This window comes from Puma concolor, chromosome A1, assembly GCF_028749965.1.
Source record: "Puma concolor isolate L17-30 chromosome A1, mPumCon1.1.hap2, whole genome shotgun sequence".
NCBI lineage: Eukaryota > Metazoa > Chordata > Mammalia > Carnivora > Felidae > Puma > Puma concolor.
In genome coordinates, this window is record NC_141667.1 from 120170759 (window position 1) to 120193692 (window position 22934).

At 39.3% G+C, this 22934-nt stretch overlaps 1 long non-coding RNA gene across 1 annotated transcript in view; it reads right to left on the reverse strand.

The window, feature by feature from the left end:
• Nucleotides 1-21232: 21232 nt before the first annotated feature.
• The window catches only part of LOC147584394 (uncharacterized), a 284644-nt gene continuing 282942 nt past the window's right edge, over nt 21233-22934 (reverse strand). The window contains exon 3 of the long non-coding RNA XR_015255436.1: nt 21233-21340. This is a non-coding gene — a long non-coding RNA (uncharacterized LOC147584394). The remainder of the gene's footprint in view (nt 21341-22934) is intronic.

Sequence of the window (22934 nt, forward strand, 5' to 3'; positions counted from 1 at the left end):
GAGGGTAGCTCTATTTTTTAATTTTTTGAGGAACTTCCACACTATTCTCCAGAGTGGCTGCACCAGTTTGTCTTCCCACCAAAAGTGCAAAAGGTTCCTCTTTCTCTGCATCCTTGCCAACATCTGTTGAAGTTGTGCTTTCTAAACTGAAACTCAAGTAGATTTGGTACACACACACATAGACACACACACACAGACATCTTTACTTCTTCTCTGAGATCTTGGAGACTCGTCAGTGCCTACGGTAGCAAGACAGTGCTCTCTCTGTGAAGCAAATGAATTTTGGATTGTGCCTCCTAAGGGCCAATAACAATTGAGAAATTAAAGAAAATGTTAGAATCTGAGAAATTCTAGAATCTAGAATTCACATGGGATGCCCTCCTAGAGTTCATTTCAGCCTCTGCATATACATAAGTAGAGGCAGAATTGACTGCCAATGTTAACATCTCCACAAAGATACAGAAGTGCTTTTACTCAGTGCTATAGACTTTCAAGGTACATCAAAATTAATAGGCAAAGCCTCTCAGCACGTAAGTAATGACTCTACATGCAAGCCATTTTCACTTATCTGGATGTGTTTTGCCAGCGTGCTGTTTGTTTTTGCTTTTGGTGGGGATCAGAAAGCAACTACTAGGACCAAAATGTTGCTGACTTCTAATTTTAAAACTTTGCCCAATATTAATAACATACTTCCATATTTTCTGTTGTTTCCTCTCACCTATCCTATGATAAAGCACTTCATTGTGTTAGCACAGAAAAAAATAAGAGCAGTAGTGTGAAGCTAAATTCTCAAGATAGTACAAGTCCCTTGGGAAGCAAGAGTAATGGTCTTTTAGTCTTTGATATACAATCCAATGTCCCAAGTATGAGATTTTATTACGCAGACTTTGGAGTACTTCCCTTTGCTTTAGGTTCCTTATGAGTGTGATCAGTTATCGTGGTGAGGTGGTCAAAAGTTTCTAAATAATTGCCTTCATTTTTCTCTGTGTACTTATGCTATTACCTAAACCTAGAGAATTTTTTTGTGTGGCTCAAAGAAAATACCGTTACATCTGATTAAGTTCAAGATGCAACACTGACTTTATCTTTTCCTTTTTAATGAACCAGTATTCAAACTGCCTCCTTTTTCTTTCTTTCCCATTACCTTATAGACCTGTGAGAGCAGTAAGTAGGAAAATGCTGTACTCGGAATTTAGGAGCTTTGCCTGCAATAACTTTACTTTGTCTGCACCAGCCAAGAACACAAGACTCTAGGGATTTGGCTCCAAAAGCAAAAGCAATTCTCGTCAGAATTATATAACCAAGGCCTGAAGGATCATAATTGGCAATTTATAGAGTAAAGCCTTTGCTACTTTCACTTATTTATTTATTTTTAAAATCTTAATAACTATTTTCAGGATGTGCTTTTTCTAAATTTCCATGGCTGATTTCTTTTTTCTTTTAGCTACTGTGGAAGACAGTATGGACGTTCCTCAAAAAATTAAAATTGGAACTACCATATGATTCAGTAATCACTACTTGGTCTTTACCTAAAGAAAATGAAAACCCTAATTCGAAGATATATGCATCCCTGTGTTTACTGCAGCATTATTCACAATAGCCAATTTATGGAGGCCACCCAAGTGTCCATCGGTAGATGAATGGATAAAGAAAAAGTAGTATATATAAAATGGAATATTATTCACCCACAAAAATGAAGGAAATCTTGTCCTTTGCAACAACATGGATGGAACCAGAAAGTATAAATTCTAAGTGAAATAAGGCAGAGAAAGACAAATACCACATAATTCACTCATATGCGGAATTTAAGACACAAAACAAATGAACAAAGGGGAAAAAATGAGACAAAGTAAAAAGCAGACTCTCAACTATAGAGAATAAGTGGGGAGGTGAATAGGGAGATGGGGGTTAAGAGTACACTTGTGGTGAAGAGCACTGAGTAACATATGCAATTGTTGAATCACTGTACACCTGAAATTAATATAACACTGTATGTTAATGACATTGGGGTTAAAATGTAAACAAAAAAAAAACATTTAAAAATTTAAATCCATATGCCGTGAGGGACATAGTGGTAAAAATCTGGAACCCAGCATACTTTTCTAAATGTTGATATCTAATGCAGAGATGATTATTGTTATTGATCCCCTATGTGTAAAAAAATTTCAATGAGGCACACAAATCAGAAAACTTTAGTGTTTATAGGGATATTTATAGTCACATGGAAATATTAGATATATATGTTTTGATTGGACAGATAGATACTGAATTCCCAGAGATAGCAGTGTCATTTAAACTCAGACTGACAGATAAAAGGGGTCTAGCAAGGCACATCCCTTTAACACACAGAGAGATAGAAAAATATTTTCCAGCACTCTCTCTAATGTCACCTTTCAGACAAAACCTTCTTTGGTTCTCTCCATCCAAATAGTGCCTTCAAGCTAAAATTTCTCCTTTACTTTTCATTCTACCATCTTATCATTTATCATAATTTAGTTCTTCATATGCATCTATGATAGTTTAATTCTCTATTGCTAGACTGTGAACTCCACGAGGGCAAGTGCCGTATGTGTTTTATTTATTAGTATATAGTCTATATGGTATATTGGTATAGAGTACAGTGCCTGGTAAATAATAGGTGTTCCATAAATGTAAGTACAAAGGTAAAAGACTATATATCATATTGCAAGTGTAGCTATCATTTATTGAGCACTTACTATCTGCCAAGCACTTTAAGACATCTTACTTAGTCCTCTAACCATGTTCTAAAATAGACATTATCTTAATTTTATGGATGAGGCAACTTAAGCTCTGAAATTGTAAGTAAACTGCCTAAGACCTGATAACTAGTTAGCGGCAAAATTGCGATCTGAACCTGAAGTTCAGTCTCTTTGTTTTTTTGTTTTGTTTTGTTTTGTTTTTTGCTGGGGGTGGCTATACTGCCTGCCTTCCTTCTTTCCTCCCTCTCTTCCTTCTTTTCTCCCCACTTCCTCTCTTGCTCCCTCCATTCCTTTGTTCCTTTTTTCTAATACTTTATAAATACAAAAGCATATATAAATATTATATAACATTATATATATATAATATATACATTTATATAACATTTTGCAGGTGTAAGAATATCAATGAGACAAATGCTTCTGATCCTACCACCAAGGTTAAGACCAATGGCTTTGAAATAACTATGTGTCCGTCCCTTGTCACAGTCACCTCTTTCATCCTAAATATGCATGCCAGTCATTTCCTTGTTCTGTGATTTTTGATTATAAGTAAAACCATAGTGTATTACAGAGGACAGATGCACAGGGATTTTTTCTCAATTCCTTCTATGAGGTCAGAATTACCTTCATACCAAAACCAGGCAAAGACAGACCAGTATCTCTCATCAACACAGATGCAGAAATCCTCAAGGGATATTAGCAAATTAAATCCAACAATATGTAAAAACAGTTATACACCATGACCAAGTGAGTTTTTTCCCAAGCATGCAAAGCTGGTTCAACATTTGATAATCAATTAATATAATCCACCACATCAAAAAGCTAAAACAACAACAACAAAACAAAACACATGATCAAAGGACAATGGAGGAGGGATTATTCCTTAGATAATCAGAGGAACCTTACCCAAGAAGGTGGTCTGGAGTGTGAATGACATCCCAAAACCCATTTTCTCATTTGTAAAATGGGGCTAGTCACAATACTTCTCTCAGAAAGATTTTGTAAGAATTCTATGAGGCACTAAACATAGTGGCTGACGGAGGATGGTCTTGAAATTGACATAGTCATTAACACTTTTTTAAAACATATTCTTTTTTTATTAAAATGTTTATTCATTTTGAGAGATAGAGAATGAGCAGGGGGAGGCAGAGAGAGAGAGGGAGAGAGAATCCCAAGTATGCTCTGCACTGACAGTGTAGACGTGGGGCTCCATCTGACGAAAGGGAAGATCATGATCTGAGCTGAAATCAAGAGTTGGATGTTTACTCAAGTGAGCCACCCAGGTGCCCCTAAAAATTATATTCTTTTTTAATTTTTACTTTTCTTTAATGTTTATTTATTTTTGATAGAGAGAGACAGAACACAAGCAGGGGAGGGACAGAGAGAGAGAAGGAGACACAGAATCTGAAGCAGACTCCGGGCTCTAAGCTGTCAGCACAGAGCCAGACTCGGGGCTCGAACCCATGAACTGCGAGATCATGACCTGAGCCAAAGTCGAATGCTTACCCGACCGAGCCACCCAGGCACCCCCCAAAAATTATATTCTTGATTAATTCCTGAAATCAAGATTCAAGTCAAATGATAATCACAGACATTAGAATACGATGCCCCAGGGACCTTCAAGAACTGGTCAGCTACACTGAAGGAAATCCTTCTATTGGAAAACTATACTTCCCATAGCCTGTCTTTTGCTCTGTCAGTGCCACACTTGTGCTCAGAGTTCTCACCAGCAGGAAACCAAAGGTACATGAGCGGAGGTTTGTATTTGTGTCCAAGACCAAGGTTGTGGTCTGAAAGGCTAAAATGACACTCAGTAAAAAACTGTACCTACATGCAGCAGGGTCTTTTCTCATGTAACAGTGGTAAGGAAGAGCCTAGGGTTGGTCTTTAGAGAATAATTCAAAGAAATGTCTGCTTTGTTGAACGGGAAATATGTTGGCCCAAGCAGATATATTCACATTGCAGCCCTAGCTAGATTGTTAACAGTGTTATAAACTTGAGCAAGTTATTTCAATTTCTGCATGATACTTTGCTTACACGATATAATACTTTCCATACTCATTTTGCAGAGGCTGTCTGATTTTAAGAATTAACTACTCATTACAAACAAATTGGAAAATATAGAGAAGTATAAAGAAGAAATATATCCACCCCAAAATCAATCTCCCAAACATATGCACAATTAAGATTTTGTTGTAAATTCATTTTTTCAACAATTAATTTATTATGGGCCTACCATGTGCCACTGTGATTTCAACTTTGTTAAATGGGTATATATTTACATACGTAATTTAAAAATGTAAAATGGTTATGGCTGTGTTCCTTTTCATTTAAGCTCGAGCCTCATCGGACTGGCTTTTGAAAACATATTTCTTATGGGCTGCACAACAATGGCTCAATTAAGAGGCTATATGATAAATAATTATTCTAATTTATCACTCATCTCCTGAAGGTATTTAGGTTGCTTGTCATATTTCTCTTCATTCTTATAATTTCAGTCTCCAAGTATTTTCTTAGGGTAGTGCTCCAGATGTTACCTTATTGGATAAACAGGCTGGGGCATTTTTTAGGCTCCTGATGACGTTTCAAGTAGGATATAGAAGTTTTTGTTTCCTTCAGTAATGTATGAGGGTAGCATTCTCCCAACTCTTATATTTAGCGTCTACACACAAAGAAATGACCATGCAGAGCAAAGTAGCAGGTTCCAGGCTTTCACCCCTGCATTCATTTGGAAACATTGTGGAGTGAGGCAGACCCCTCAGCATGGGAGCACCGATATAGTCTCACGTAACAGACATCAGGCTTCGAGGCTCTCGCTCAAAGTAGGCACTCCATCAGTACTGCTGATGATGGCTGCACAGAGCAGATGGTGGTAAAGGGAAATACCGAGTAAGAAAGAAAAAAAAAAAAAAGAACCACAGAGCAAGGTTTTCTTTTATTTTAGCCAGATCTTCTGTGGTTGAATATATCTGCTGTATTTCCATTGAAAATGCAACGTTTGGGTTGGTGTGAAAATCTGTGTCAGGAAATGCCCCCAAGAGAACAAAACATGTACCAGGTGATAATGGATGTTATTACTGGAAGCAACATTTGTCTTTTTTTCTCTCTCTCTCTCACTCAACCATAGTAAATTTTAATATGTGTGTCAGGTTTCCTGCAATTTATATAAAATGAAACTCTTTGGGGAAGAGAACACACAGTGTCCATATGATTTCACGGTGCAGCCTCACCTTAGATCTAAAGCTCATGTCAGCTGCTCGTACCTTCTCCTGCGGAGATGTCAACAGAACAGGCTGGTTCAGAATAAATGTGTCCCTGCGACCGGTACGTGTGATGGACCTGGCTGTGCTTCTGCTTTCAGAAATCACCCCCTTCTGTGATCACAAGAAAAATAGGCCCATCTTTTAAGACAGGCATAATTTTTGCTTCACTGAACTGCTTCTTAAATTGGTTTTGGGGCTTAAAATCTATTGGTTAATCTTTGTGGCATATCTTATTATGCAATAAAGTTCAATGTATACTGGTTCTCGAAACAGGCCCTGAGGTCTAATGGAATATGTTAAGTTCTCGAAACTTTCAAAGTCAGATACTTATTTCTTTTATTTTTTTTCATCTTTTTGATTTGCCTTTCCCAGAAATCATTCGTTTGCCATTTTGCCAGTTGAGGGGGGAGATATATGTTTGGTGGTGCCATGAAATACACCACCAAGAGACAGTCAGCATCTGGACTGCAGAAGCCACAATGGGAGAGGATGTCAAACTAAGGTCTATGAGTAAGAGTTGAAAGGACCGTGACTCTGCGGCCTGGATAATCCAGTTTGGGACGGGGGGAGGAGTGGCATGCCTGCGTTCAGAGAGCTGAAGTGCAGTCAGGTGAAGACGTGAAGCTGCTTATGTTGTGTGGGTTCACCTTCCCAAATCTCTCTCCAATCTTTCAACTTCTCCCTATCTCAACTTTTCACCACTCTAGTGTAAGCCATTTTCACCTCTTGCCTGCACCATGCCCAAAGTCTCATAATCCATCTCCCTGTTTCCCTTTTGCTCCGCTCCAAGTCATGTCTTTCCTCTGCTTATAACCCTTTATAGCTTCACATCAGTGCATGTAAAGATGAAGTTTGAGTTTCCAATGGCCTCCTTATCCTGAAAGATCTTGTGCTTCCTCTCCCTCCAACCACATCTTGCCCCTTAGTCTTTTCCGCAGCCACCATGGAGTTCTCTGAGGAAGATGATCCTCAAGTGCCCATGGTTTCATGCAGCCTCAGCAGCATATCAGTTTTGCAATCGTGAGATACATTTTTCCTTTTGCTTGGAACCACCCTTCCTTCTTCAAGAACTCCGCTGGCTCTCCTCCCTGTATCATCTAACCCTTACTCTTTCTCTAGACTTCACACACACACTCCTCCTTTCTTGTCCAAGTTCCGCCCTCAGTTATGAGTTCTAATAGCACCATCTACCTCCTGTCTAGTGCTTTTCTTATAATTATATACACAGTAGCTATTTTCACAGCTGCCCTGACCACTCTGTGGAAGAAGAGATGGCTTCTCTTACACATTGCTGTACTGTGCCCCTCATATGCATTCACAGAGCTAGCTCGGTGGCTAACACATGATAAGATGCTTACTTATGAATATGTGTGAGTGAGAGAATGAATAGAACACTAAAAGGAAGTTTATTTCCCGCATATGCAACAACTCCAACGCTGAAAGTTGTTAGAAGATAGACCAGACTATCATGTATATTGCAGGAGGGGTCTTCTACTATGAAAGTAATGGAATGGATATGAAGTATCAAGTGGGACAATTGGACTATACTCTTTTTTAAAAAAAATTTTAACATTTATTCATTTTTGAGCAACAGAGCATGAGCGGGGGGAGGGCAGAGAGAGAGTAAGACACAGAATCTGAAGCTGGCTCCAGGCTGTGAGCACAGAGCCTGATGCAGGGCTTGAATCCATGAACCATGAGATCATGACCTAAACTGAAGTTGGACGCTCAACGACAGAGCCACCCACGTGCCCCCGGACAATAGTCTTTAATTGCTCTCTAAACTCAGTAATTCTATGATTTATAAAGTATTTGAAAATATTTTTTTGAGGGGGGAGGGAAAGTAATTCTGATAAAAAGCTTAGCAAGGAAAAGATTAAATATTTGGTCAAACATGAATGTTTGAATGTCTGTATTTCCAATTTACATGGAAAGGTTTGTGTATGTTTGGAGGCTATATAGCTGAGCAGTGATGCGGATGACATTCATTCATTCATTATTTATGCATTCATTCAACAAGAATTCTGCTGGGGACACAGGAGAGAACAAGAAAATAAGATCCCTCCTCTCAAACATCTTCTATACAAATGGACATAAACACAAAATATATGAATAAATAAGAAGTAAGTAATGGACAATGATAATGGGGGTGGGTGTGTGGCTTCCATAGAGTAATCAGAGAAGCCTTATTGATGGTGCCAGCATTTAGGATGAGATTTGAATGACAAGAAGGGGAAGATGTGTAAAGAGGTGAAGGAAGAGAATGAAGGTCAGAGTGCACCCCTAGACAAAGGACCTAAGGCGAAAACAAGCCTGGCATGTTGGAATGGGAAAATAAATGCCAGCATTATGATTCGGTCTGAAGAAGAAAAGTATGGCACATGGTGGGGCTGCAGAGACAGGTGAGACCAGATGAAGCTGTGATGAGGAGAATGAATTTTATCCAAATGAAATGGGCCGTCATGGAGGTTTTGAGGAGAGAAGTCGCCTCCTCAGATTTGGGGGGGCACCATGGGGCTCACTGCAGTTCCTTCTGGTTTTCCTCATACACATTTCTCCTCTATTCCTAGCTCTTGTGTTACCCAAACCTATTCCAAATCAGTATCTTTTTAAAAGTACTGGCTTAAAGAAAAGTATTTTTAGAAGCTGGGAACATTGTGTAAAACTTATACTTTAAAGCAGTAACCAAAAAAAGCTATCTAACTGATGTGTCAACTTGTACATTTTAAAGCCCCCTGCCCTCTTTGATGTACCTATAAAGAAGTCATGTTTTCTTCCTTAAGACCTTTTATATAGAAGGTAAACCTTATACAGAGTAAAATAAGTCAGCTCCATCCTGCATGACTATAAAATGGAGTATTACTCAGCCATAAAGTAGGATGAGATCTTGCCATTTGCAGCAATGTGGATGGAACTAGGAGATATTAAGCTAAGTGAAACAAAACAGAAAACAAATGCCATGTGGTTTCACTTATATGTAGAATCTAAAAAATGAAATAAATGAATAAACAAATAAAAAATAGAGTCAGACTTATAAATACAGAGGAAATAACTGATGATTGCCAGAAGGGAAGGATGTTGGGGACGGGCAAGACGAGTGAAGGGGAGTGGGAGACAAAGGCTTCTACTTATGGGACAAGTAAGTCCCGGGGATGAAAGGTACAGCACAGGGAGCCTGGTCAACATGACTGTAACACATTGTATGGTGACAGATGGTAGTTACACTGGTGGTGAGCCCAGCATTACATATAGAACTGGTAAATCACTATGATGTACATCTGAAACCAGTGTCACATTGTGTGTCACCTATATTGAAAAAAATTCCAGTCCCTCCCAGTATTTCTGAATATTTCCAGGGAGTGCTTCTATGTCCTGGTTGGTTTTCTCCATTCTTGCTCTGAACTATTGCTTCTAGTCCCTCCCCTGTCGCTTTTGGAAGTTATGTCTTTACCTTCCCTGGTCATTTAACTGTCTTCCCTTTGTTTTGCCTTAAAACACTGACATAGCCCCTTCTTTCACTCCCAAGACAGTACTAACAAGAGGCTAAAACCAAGTTGGGGCGGATAATAAACTTTACTTAAAACCTGAAGATATTATGAAGTCATATCAATTCAGAAAGCTAGATGTTACTGCCCTGAAACTACTCATTTTTCCTCGGCGGCAGAAAGCTTCTTCTTGGCTGTTGCTGGCGATGGGCCCAGACTGTGGTCATACTGATGAACGCCCTTTCCTATTTCTCTCATTTTTCTCTTCTCCCAGTATCATGATCTGAAAGTTTGTTTCTTGGCCTGCTGAGGGAAATCTGTGATGCTTTTTCAAGCTTCCTTGTTACTGGATGAATTACGCGCTCTCAAAATTCATGTCCTGAAGTCCTAATACCCAGGACCTCAGAATGTGACTGAATTTGGATATATGGCCAGAGGCAGTTAAGTTAAATGAGGCCATTAGGGTGGGCCCTAACCCAACAGGAGGCGTGTCCTTATAAGAAGATGGAACACACACAGAGGGAGAACGCCACATAAATAGGAAGAGTGTCACATCCAAGCCAAGGGCAGAGGTCTCCGAAGGAACCAACCCTGCAGATGCTTAGATCTTGGGCTGTTAGCCTCCAGCAAGTGAGAAAATAACTTTGTGTTTTTAAGCCCCCCAATCTGTGGTGCTTGTTATAGTAGCCCTCACAAATATGTACAACCGTCCAGTCTCCTTCCCATACTTCTGCCAATGGCTTTCAGGGCCGTACTGTCCCTCAGTAAGACATTCATGTGGTCATTAAACCAAACACTTGTCACCACAGTCTGAAGGGCCCGTATTACATTATCTCTATTCGTGGCCAAACTGACTAATATCAAACAGATATGTGAATGGCAAGTAATATGACCGAGAGGACTCTCTAAGTGATCCCTTGCAGGAAAAGGAAGATTCTGCCCTAGTGACTTATTCCCATCTCCCAGAAAGTTTTTGGCATTCTAGGAGCAGCCAGATTACCTCGTGTTTTTAGCCATCACTGCCTTAGAAGTATTGATGCGTGGCCTCAGAGTACTCCACTGATTTTCTTTACAAACCCAGACTTGAGTTAATGCTCTTCTTAAGCTCTAAAAGCACCCATTTACAAATATTGATGTTCTGCGTGTGACGATCAGCCCAGAGCTTTTCACACCTCACTGTCAGTGTCCTCCAACACTGCCAAAGTCAGCCCAAGCAAACTTGTGGCCACTCAGGCTGCCTGAGCAATGCACAGGGATGTGTGGCTGCCTTGTCCACCTAACCAGCACGTACAGCAAGGGGAGCAGCCCCTCACACCTGAGCCATCCAACGGGGCCAGTCTAAATTCCACATCTTTATCAAAAATGTACAGAACTATTTTTGTGCCAAGCTGTATACTAAGAACCTGAGATATTTTATCCCGTTTGGTTCTCGTCACAATCTTAAGATGTAGGAGCCATATTTTACAGATGAGGAAGTAGATGCTTGGAAGATTTCTGTGGCTTACCCAAAGTCATAGTAGGTAGTAAAAGGTAGTGCTGGGTTCATGTACCATGTGCCATGAAGTCCCAGCTTTTGATCTTCTTATAAGGCTTAACTGTGGCCTTTCTAGATTTCTTCAACCTTCACTCATCCCACACTTCTCTAAACTCCCGTGCTAAATACTTCTAGACCCACTCAGCACTTAATTGTGGTTCACTTTGAGCTGCTCTCTGTTTACTTAATTCATGCCTGTCTGGTGCCGCCAGTTATGTTACAGCTCTTCTGTGACAGAAACGGTACTTACAGCTATATATCATGTTCACTTTTCTTTACGGAGTCTCACCTTTGTGGAAACTTAATGTTTCTGATTTCCTAGGTGCTCGGAATCCAAAGATTCTCCCTTGGAATCTTTCACAGTAATAAACACCCAAAGGGGTCATTTGGTAGAAATCACTTCAGGGGCAATAAAATACAGAGGTAAGAAATTGTGGCCCAATTCTCAAATTATCACAATTCTGGTCTTAACTCTGAGCTCTTGGTAGTTGTTGGCCCTAAATGAAAAACCTTACCTTCTCTGAGCATTAGATTCCTTATCTATAAAACGAAGGTGGTAAATACCACTCCACTAGCCTGCTGTGAGAATTGGAGGTAAGACTAGGTCTGAAAATGTTAATAAATTGTAGAGTGCTCTTCACATGCAAGAGATTATATTCTTCAGCACTGGTAGCTTTATTATCAGTATTGACCAGCAATGAAAGACATCTCTCAGTAATCTTACTTTCTCCATAAAAATGTGGTGGTCTACAAAGTTCTCTCTTGTTTTAACACTCTGTCAATTCCTCTTTATGGTGATGGTGAGAATGTGTGGGATTGGCTGGGAAGGGGGTGAGGGCTGTGTGGGCAAGACCTTCCAAAGTGAGAAATGATGCCTTACTTTCAAAGGGCTTATCACTCACATCCCACTTGCCAGCAACAGGATCACATCTCACGTGGGGGCTGTCTGTGTCTTCAGAGAAGAGGTGGGGTGGTTATATGACTCACGTTGTCACCACTGCAGATGGAGAAATGCCACTCTCCAAGAGTTTACGATTCTAATGACTCTGTCCTGCACCTCATATGTCTATGTCAGTTCACAACTGTATGCTGATGCATTTGAACACTTATCTCAACCAGGAAAAAATAAAATCTGAAGATAAGTATTTTCTCACTTATCTTTCTTCCAAAGTATAATTTTTTTTTCAAGATACCTTCACTATGCCTTAAAACACAACTTCCTTGGTATTTCTCCCTTTTGACAAGAAAGTAGGAATAAGGGCATGTTTAACCGAGGTGGAAATGGAATAAACATATTCCCAAATTCACTGTTACTATGCAGTTTTATTTAACACCTAACAGAAGTTTCGAGAGTGTTAAAAGGGTCTGGATATTTCCCCCAATGGCATTAGGTATAAACATGAAGGTGTTTATGATTCTGTGTTCCTTGACCTTGTTGCAGCTTAAAGTCTTGAATAAATTGAAGCAAAGTAGGCCACGCGATCACAGGGGCTTGGCTTCTTGGTGACAGTTTTAAAGAAATAACTTTTACTGCTAAAGGGCTCAGAAAGTAAAAGTGTCTTTTCTACAGAGAAAATAGTTCTTAAATATTTAAAAATGGCAAATTTCTCCCCAGATGTCAAGAACTGGAAAGGTCACAAGAGTTGGGAGGACTTTGGGGACCACAGCACTCATGAGTACTGGTTATTCTTCCTTGAATTAACTTTCAAACACAGATTATTTCACAGACTATTCAATTTCTTGCCCATTAAACTGCAGAGGCTCCAACATATCTGTGAAAAATAGCCCACAGTATTTTGTCTGGATTCCAAGATCCTCCACAGTTTGTCACCAAACCATCTCTCTGGTTATATCCTTTTCTCTAGTCTTCTAAGTATCCTATATTTTCGCTAATAAAAGTCACCCATCATTTTCTTCAACTATTCAAGCAATTTCACACCTCCTTGCCTTTTATCCCTAGTGTCCCCCCAGCTTGGAACAGTTTTCTAGGTATTGAAACCTTTTTCATTCTTTAGTTCCCAGTGAAATGCCACTTTTCCCACAGCGTTTTTCTTGAGTTCCCAAATGGAATATTCTTCCCATATTTAATATTTAGCAGTTCATTTTAATACATTATTTCATTCTGACTTGCTTAGACATTATGAAGGCCCTATCTCCAGTCCCTTTTTTAAAAACAAATATTTTAATCAAGTGGGTTGAACTCATTTGTTGAGTCATTCATCCACTGAACAAAAAATGAATTGATTCATATTAATAAACAAGTGTCTCTGTGTCTTGATTAATTCCTACTCAAACATGTATTACAGTATCTGCTTTCCCTTTTTGATCATCAGCTATGTGAGGACCAAAAGCACATGTTATTCAGCTTTCAATTCCTTAGTTTATTTTAACTGGTGGGTACTTTATAAACATGGTATGGATGGATGGCTGGATGGATGGATGGACAGATGGATGGATAGATGAATTAGAATGTGAATTAGAATTATGAATTCAGAATATTATCTTTTCCTTGGCTTAAGACAATTACTTTTGCTTGGAATCATTGCAGTATGTGTACTGAATACGTGTTACTTTTGTCCTTTTTGTGTGTTTCATAGCCTTTTATTTGGGGAACTTTTAACTCATTCCATAGTAACCTGTTTGGTCCATGAGGCTCAGATGGGCTTATTCATTCCCAAATGTTGGCACATTATCTAGGCCTACACAATATTCCATGTATTCAAGTGCAGATATTGATTCAGCAATAGAAACAAGAACAATTAGACTTTTTCCAAGGCACTGGGCAAGGTTAGTGGGAGAGACTCTCTCTTCTGGGAGATTATAAGTATAAAGTTAATGTGAACTAGAGCTACAACAGCCTTTGTTCCACCATCAGAGGAACAGCTTATATAAGAATAAAGCCAGGCTGGGGCACCTGGGTGGCTCAGTTGGTTAAGCATCTGACTTGGGCTCAAGTCATGATCTCACACTCTGTGAGTTTGAGCCCCATGTCAGGTTCTGTGCTGACAGCTCAGAGCCTGGAGTCTATTTTGGATTCTGTGTTCTCTCTCTCTCTCTCTCTCCTTCCCTTTACCCCCTCTCTTTCTCAAAAATAAATAAACATTAAAAAAAGAATAAAGCCAGGCTGAAAAAAGTAGAATTGAAGGATAGAAAGAAAAAAATTGCAAATATTGTGTTTGAATCATGAGATCTAGCCAAGCCTGTAGCCCACTTCTCAAGATGTGGATAAATAAATTCTCGTATGTGTTTTTTACATTAGTTAATATTCAATTACTGTTGCTTAGAAGCAAATGAATTTTAATTAACAGGAAAATCTAAAGAAAATATCCCAATATTCTCACTTATAAAAATAAACACTTGTATCTCTTAGGACAATCACCATAATCGAATAGAAATTTAGCTAGCTACTAGGATATGAAGGAAAAAAATTCCTAAAATATTAAGGCACTTAAAAATCTATGTTCCATGCCTTCTCCTTCACCCTATAAATCTTTTTTTTTCTTTTTCTTTTTCTTGCATTTCTCCCCTAGTTTAACTGAGGTATAATTGACAAACAAAACTGTATTAATTTGGGGCGCCTGGGTGGCTCAGTTGGTCAAGTGTCCGACTTTGGTTCAGGTCATGATCTCATGGTTCGTGAGTCCAAGCCCTGCACTGGGCTCTGTGCTGACAGCTAGCTCAGAGCCTGGAGCCTGACTTTGGATTCTGTGTCTCCCTCTCCCTCTCTGTCCTTCCCCTGCTCTCTCTCTCAAAAATAAATTTAAGAAACCCACATAAACAAAAAATTCAAAATTGCATTAAAGTATACAGGATAATGATTTGATATATGCATAATTCCAGAATTATTACCACAATAAGTGTAGTTAACATCTGTTACCTCACATAGTTATATATTTTGTTTAACTGAAAAGTCCTGCAAATCCTATTTAACAAAATTTCTTATTTATTTCCAAAACACATCCCTTATTTCCCTCTTCATGGCCACTCCTATGACTCAAGCCACCATCCTCCCTCACCTCCACCCCGACAGCAGTCTCCCAGCTAGATCCTCGTCCTCTTATATCTTCACTTGATTGTCAGTCATGATGATTTCCTTGAGACACCATGTATATCATGTCAATCGTGGTCTTGAAACATACCTCATCTCTCATTACCCTCAGAAAAAAACATTCTTATTCTTCTGCTTAATTTACAGACCCTACTTTTCTGTCCTTCTTTATCTCTTTTAACTGACCCTTAGCCCTCCTTCCTTTAGACACACTGACATTAAAAAAAAATTTTTTTAATGTTTATTTATTTTTGAGAAACAGAGTGTGAGCAGGGAGGGGCAGAGAGATACACACACACTGAATCAGAAGCAGGATCCAGGCTCTGAGCTTTCAGCACAGAGCCTGACATGGGGCTCAAACTCACAAACCATGAGATCGTGACCTAAGCGGAAGTCGAATGCTTAACCAAATGAGACACCCAGGTGCCACATAGTCACAACATTAAAAACAAAACTCTTTCAGTGTGCCATAGTCTTTCTTCATTTTAGCACTTTGCATATTCTGTTCCCTTTGCCTAGAATGCCCTCCTGTTACTTGTTCTCTAAATTAGTTCCTGATTCTTTGTAGAGGGTTGATTAATGTCTTTCCAAAATTCATGTCCACCTGGAAGGTCGGAATAAAACCTAATTTGTAAATAAAGTCTTCACAGAGGTAATCTAGATAAATATTGAGATGGCATTATATCGGATTAGGATGAGCACTAAATCCAATGAGAATGTTCTCGTGTAAGGGACAGAAAAGGACACAGAGACACAGAGAAGGCAATGTGAAGAAGGTGGCAGAGACTGAAATGATGCATTTTTAAGCCAAGGAACAGTAAGGATTGCTTGCAGCCACTGGAAGCTAAGAGAGAGGCATGGGGCAGTCTCTCTCTCAGAGGCTCCAGAAGAAACCTATACTGCAGACACTTTAATTTTGGTTTCCAGCCTCCTGAACTATTAGAATCTATTTCTGTTGTTTTACATTACCCAGTTTGTGGGACTCTAGGAGATGAATATAACTTTCCCTGGGCATCACTGTACACATATCTTCCTTGTGAAGCCCTCTCCTATACTGCTCGTCTGAATCAAATATCCCTTTGATGTGTTGTCCTAGAATACTCTATTTATTTCCACTTCATTATGTTTAAATTTCCTATTTGCTTCTCTTCCACTGGTCTATACCACATTGCCTTTCACAGTTGTGTTCCCAGGACCTATTACCATGGCCAGCAGGTAACAGGTTTCAACAAGCATGCTTTGATTGATTTACTGTATCTTATTCCCTTCTGTCAGCACCCAGTGAAGGAGTTGCTGTATAACAAGTACTCCATAAATGTTGTTTACCCAGTGATGACATTTGTCAGCAGGATTGTATTGTTAGCAGTGGTACAGCCAGGTGACCATGGTGCTCACTGATCCTTGTCCCCAGTAAAGAGTGTAGGGCTTGCCCAGAGGGGGTTCCATTTGTAGAGCCCTTTTAACTCCACAATCCTTTTTCATGCATAACTGAAGGTAATTGTCCAAAGACCCCATGAAGCGTGTTTAACAGGTGTTCTTATCTCCAATTTGAGGGAAAAAAAGCCAAATCTTATGACTAGAGAGTCACAATAGAACTGAGTAGTTCTGATTCCATATTCATCATTCCTGCCATTGAATCCTGAGACTCTATTAAAATTGGGACAAAAACATCCTGATTCTTCACTTATCCCTCCATTTAAACAAAATGCTTTTAATCATTTCTGTGATAGGTAAAGAGAAAGCTGTTGGGGGAACTTAAGCAAGATGACAGGCAATATGTGGCAGTGGGATTCTAAGCACATAAATTCCAGAAAAGTCTCAAGTGACAGTGGAAGATAGCCATTAGTCTTTTTGGTCATTTCCAATGTGTCCTACCTTATTAGAAACAGAAATCCAAATTAGCAGACGACATGAAAACCAAATGGAAACAGAGATGGAAGAAAGACCAGAGTGCTTACTTCGCTCTGAGTAAAAGAGGAAATGCAATTGCATATTACAACGGATCAGTAGTCTACCAAAGCCATGGAGCTGGCCTATGCCAAAAGCAAGGGCAATTGACAGTGAAAAGCAAGAACCCTGGGAATGGAGAGCCAGTCAAAAATAGCAAAATGTTTTTTCTTTCAAAGTCTGCACTTGAGGGGTATTTGGAAGGTAGTCAGGCCTGGGAGTTCCAGATTTCTCCAGAGATAAATAAATCATGTTTGCTGTCTATGTCTTTGGAATAAACTCACAGAAATATATGTATCTCCATAGAGTATCTGCTGAGAGAAGAAAAAACTCCTTTTTTACTAATAGGAATGAAACACAGAATGTGTGAAATACTATATACTCTCTGGGAATGGAAAAATACAAGACAGTGTGTATGTTAAGAAGGTTCAAACAGGAAGAGCAAAGGAATCTCCGTGCATTTCAGATCCAGGTGGTATACTGTGTGGTTAAATGCGAACGGTTTGTGGTTCCACTGATTTGGTACAGGTCTTGGGTATATTACTAACTCATCTATATCACCTTGGACAACTTATTTTATTTCTCCGTGTCTGTAAAATGGGACAAATGATAAACATAATTCATAGAGCTGTGGTAGGAATGAAAGGAATTACGATGTAAATAATATAGAATATTGCACAACACACAATAAATACTCAATAAATATAAGGCCTCATTTTTTATGTCTGTGTTCTGTGGATTCAGCAATAAAAATAGAAAGGTGGAAGGGAAATATACACGATAGTCAAATGCTCAGACTGTAGGGACAGACAGGCCTCGCCCCTTGTTGCCTGTGTGCTGTTAAGGAGTAATTTAATTTCTCTAAGCCTCATTTTCTTCTTTGATATGATGATAACAATACCTTTCTCATAGGTTGTTGTGTCACATCATCTTCTTGATTATCCAGCACATGGTACAAGGTTGACAAGTGGCAGCTGTTTCAATTACAGACTTGGAATTCTTATGTCCTGGGTGGGAGAACTGAGTGCTTCAGCAAAATATAACATGCAAAGCAGTAAAGTTTTTCCTTCCATGGGCCACTAAAAGCTGATCTAATTCTTCCCTCTAAAGAGAAAACAAATCAACCAACCAACCAACCAACCAAGAAAAAAAAACATGCTGAAAGATGAAAGAAGATATTGCATTTTTAATTGTAGGGTAAGGCTTGTTCCTGGTGTGTGTGTGTGTGTGTGTGTGTGTGTGTGTGTGCACGTGTATGTATGTATATGTGTGTGTGTTTTCCCTATATGTACCAAAGTGATAGCAGGTGTTCTTTTGTCCCATTTTATTTGGGGATGAAACAGAAACTGAGGTTGTACAGACCTCCGTTATGTACCTTTGGGGTATGGTCTTTCATCAAGAGACCTCTTGATCTCCTTCAGAGGCAGCTGAATGAATAGAAGCATGTGTTAGGGTAGTCACTGGAAGCCTATGCAACTTTGAAACAGCACAGGGCAAAAAATGACTAGAATGTTTTATAAATATTCATCATTCAGTTGGATCTAAATACATAAATTCAATATGTAACTGTGTAATGAAGCATCAGGGTCTGACACCTGAGGTCCCACCATTAAGGCAAGAACACAAGTTTCTCATTTCTCCATCCACAAACCATACTTAAGGAGAATGATCTCAAGACCTCACTCGCCCATCTCCTCATGCTGTCACACTTAACACTCTCATTCCCACTGATAACCACAGGGATTACTGTCACCTGAAATGTTTACCAGGTGGCAGGGTTTTCGCTGAACTTACACATTATTTCTTTTCATTGCATTAGGAAATTATGAGGTAGATATTATTTTTGACATTTAAAGATGAGGTAAGTGAGGCACAGGGAGAGGAAATAATCTGCTTCAAATCTCATGAACAAGAACAGTAGCAGAGCAAGGATGTGAACTCAGTTTGTCAAACATTAAAGCTCTCAGTCTTGGCACATTACTCCCAATATTAACCTGTAGCCTTCTGCTATTTACCCCTGGACCAGAGACAATGAAATAAAAGTGAAATAGGGGAAGTAACACTGAGTGCCCTTTTTAGGACCCTTAGACTCACTAAATACAGATGACAAAATACAACACACAGGCCACCATAAGCCCCTCCTTCAGTACTCAAAGCATCACACTTTCCTACTGAGTCTTGATGTAGCCTCAGAATTCTTTTCAACTGAGATTCATGAAAATGTAATCAAGCAGAGTTAATAAACAGGATGTACATTGTTAGCAACCCCACATCTATTTCAACTGGCTTATTTTGTACAGGAAGACATTCATATACTGAGGAGAGTTACTTTCTCAAGATCACAGCACGACAAGAGCAAATTCAGTATAGGGACTAGATTCCAGACTTCCAGCATGTGCTATTTACTGGAATCCCCACTGCCCATCCTGACCAGATGTGCTTCAGGGAGACCTTGCATGTGATTGGGCAGCCTGTGGAAGTCACAAGCAAGATGCCACTAATAGCAAGTACCCTATCTAGGTATTTGTGGATAAACCCCCAACTCTTGCCAATTTTCAGTTGGTGTTTCCGTAAGGTTCTGAGCTTCCTTTTGCCTCCCACCGAAATAAGTCGCATGTTTCAGATACAATACAAGGCTAATTCACGTGCTTTGATCCATCCTAATTACAAATTGCTTGTGAAAAAGAAAGCAAGTTAGACTAGTGGCTACTTGCCACATCTGAGAAGATATCAAAATGTATAGTCTGGGGAAGCAGCAACTGTATTACTCATGATAGGCTAACTTCTGTAAAACCCAAATAAACAGACACAAAATAAACCAAACAATTCCCAAACCAATGGCTTAATACAAATAAAAATGAGGTTTTCATTGTCTAACGCAGGTGGGTGGGATGGAAAGGATTGACGGTGGAAGCAGGCTGTACTCTGTGCAATCATTCTGGGTGTCGTGTAACTCTGCACTTAGCAGGTAGACCAGAACAGAGAAACAAAGTGGTGATTCTTGTGGGAGATTTTCATGGGCCAGGCCTCCAGCTGATACCCAGTGACTCTACTTCCGCTGTCCAGAACTCAATTCTATGATCAAAATTAACTGCAAGGAAAGATGGGAAATGTGGTATCTAGATGGGTGCCCAGGAGGTACAAGTGTTGGTGAACCACTTGCTAGTGTCTGTAACAGCTACCAAACTCCCTCCCCATCACAATTCATAGGCAGACGGACACACAAAGAGAACTGGCCTGAAGAAAGGGACATGTGAAACTTGGCCATAATATTAACAAAGAAAACAAACAACAAATCAGCCTAATACTTTGTTTTCATTTGAACATGAGGTACTGACCATCTGAAGCAGGGGAGGAGAAATATGTATCCACTGTAAATGTGAATTGCTTTTTTATCCATCAATTCCTTTTCATGGTATTTATCTGAAGTAAATAAGTGGAAAATGCACAAGGATATATGTAAAAGGATACTTATTATAGCATTATTGGATGGGAAAACAGTAGATTGAAACATATCAATAATGAATTGATTAGGTAAATTATAGTGATTTTATACAATACAGTACTCTGTAGCCTTTAAATACAATAAAATGTTTCCACATATACTATCATTTCTCTAATAGCAAGTTGCAGAATCACAGATACCATAAGTCCTACACATTCCTTGGGGCCGCCATGGGCCACAGACACAGTGATGAAGGCCATAAGATGGAGTTGAACAAAACAGCAACCATGGCAATATCTAAATCAATATCTGTGTTCCTGCTGCATCTCCTGTTTCTATCCAGTAGATAGTGCTGTAGTAACTTGGGGAACAAATATGGTCCCATCTCTTATATCTTACCCAACTCACTGCTGAAGTTCCCACATACCTTAACTGTAGAAAATTCACAGTCTCCTTTTAAAGACCCTTCAATGTCTCTAAATAATCCAAGAAAATTGGGAGCATGTTGGAGTATATGGAGAAGGGATGGGTCGGCTTGGCTTCCACCCGCCCCCGGGGGAAGTCAGGGTAGTACATTGCCTTGTAAAAGAGTTACTGAAAATAGCTGCCCACAGTGTGAGAGACACTGTTGATCTCTCATCTGGGATTCTGCACAGACCGCACTATGAAGCCTGGAGCTGTACTCTCTTTTCTCACAGGGGATCTCCCTTTGGAGATGGGCAGCCTTTCTGCAAATACTCAAAAAAAAAATTCTATAAATTTGCACTAATTGTCCCTTATTAGAGACTTTACTCACCAATTCTGAAGGAGTGTTTTCTCAAAGATTTCCAACCATTTTGTCCTCCTAAAGAAGGCTTTAAGGGATTTCAAATTGTGCCCATGCACACTTTTTCTCAAACTGTGGAAGAAAGAAATTCCATAAATGAGGAGAGATTATGGCATCATCCACAGTAGAAAATAAGTGGGCAAAAATCTCATAGATGTAAAATGTGTTTATATGCACTTGTATAAAATCTTTTCCCTCATATATCATATTTATATATTATGCATACACTTTTATATATATAACCTATAATATAAAAAATATATATATGAGCGGTATCTAGAAGGATAGTCCCCAAATCATATCAGTTGTCCGTAACAGTGATATTGTTTTGCTCATTTAACTTATTTATTAATAAATTTTACTTAGGAATAAAATTATTTATTTTACATATAAATACTTATTGTAAAAATTCCCCCTTCCTTGCATTTCTACACACTATGTATTGTCTTCCTTTAACATGGCGTGTAGGTGTAATTTTATGTGTATGGCTTCATATTTGAGTAAATCCACATTTAAATTTGTTTTAGGTTCCTTAGGTGAAAAGTGTTAGGACATAAATTATTAAGAGGTGTATGTTTAGTGCTTGAAGTTGAAGCCAGCTGAGCACCTATGAGGCTCTGAGGCACCTATGAAATGTACCTGGTTACTTTATTCTCTAAGCAATTATAATTATATGGCTCCTTCCCTTTCTCAGTAATAGACACACCTCTGTTTATGTGCCATCCTCCTGGTTCTCTCCCTCCACCCTTTACAGAGAGATGCTAGTAATCAGTTGTGATGATATCACATCATGCCTGTGGGATCACTGCACATGTTCATCATTCCACAAGCAGCGTGCTGATCGTAGCCGCTGGAAACCTGGAGATGATGTCTTTGTAAGCACAGAGCTCCAGAGAAATGGAAGGTAGCCAGAGGTTTGGGTTAGGAATTTGGGGGGGACAAAAGTACATTATTGTTTTACTGTTCTCCATATAATATGATAGTGCTTGAACGTAGGAGGCCCTCGATAGTGTATTTGTCAACATGAATTGACCTGAAATATTTTAATGATTATCAATTTATCTGTTTCTTTCAGTGTTGTCACTATCTCATTGTTTCATCTTGCCATGCAAATTTTCAAAATATTTCAAACAAGGAAAATTCAAGTCTATCTCCACGAATATTTGGCACTGTTTAATGTACCTTGAGCAACATACACCAAACGGTTCCTTGTTGAGTCTAGGTTAAAGGAAAAAAGAAAGATTCAACCCTTTCTTAGTAAGCAGTCTACTGTAAGTATAAGAGAAGGAGAATACTATTTGGGGTCAGGCTCCAGTGAGATGGAAAGATGTGCAGATGACTGTGTAAATAGATGGTACCCGAAGACTTATCCCAGAAGGGAGAATTGCCTTCAAAGCACATGGTTAGGTTATCAGAGCCCACCAGAAGCAGTGTGGCTAAGGCAAGACTCCGATTTCAAATTGCTTCTGTTTGAACATGATGGAAGATTCCTGGGTCATCTGGCTTCTAACTGAAGGTTTAGGGGATCCTGGGTCTTCCCTTGAGACCAGGCTAAGGGAGGCAGAGCTGATCTTCAGAGCCCCTTTAACACATTTCCCAGAATTTCAGTCCAGTTCAATGTGGGCAGTGATAGACTTTCCCTTCCCACCATCCCCTGGCTGTGAGC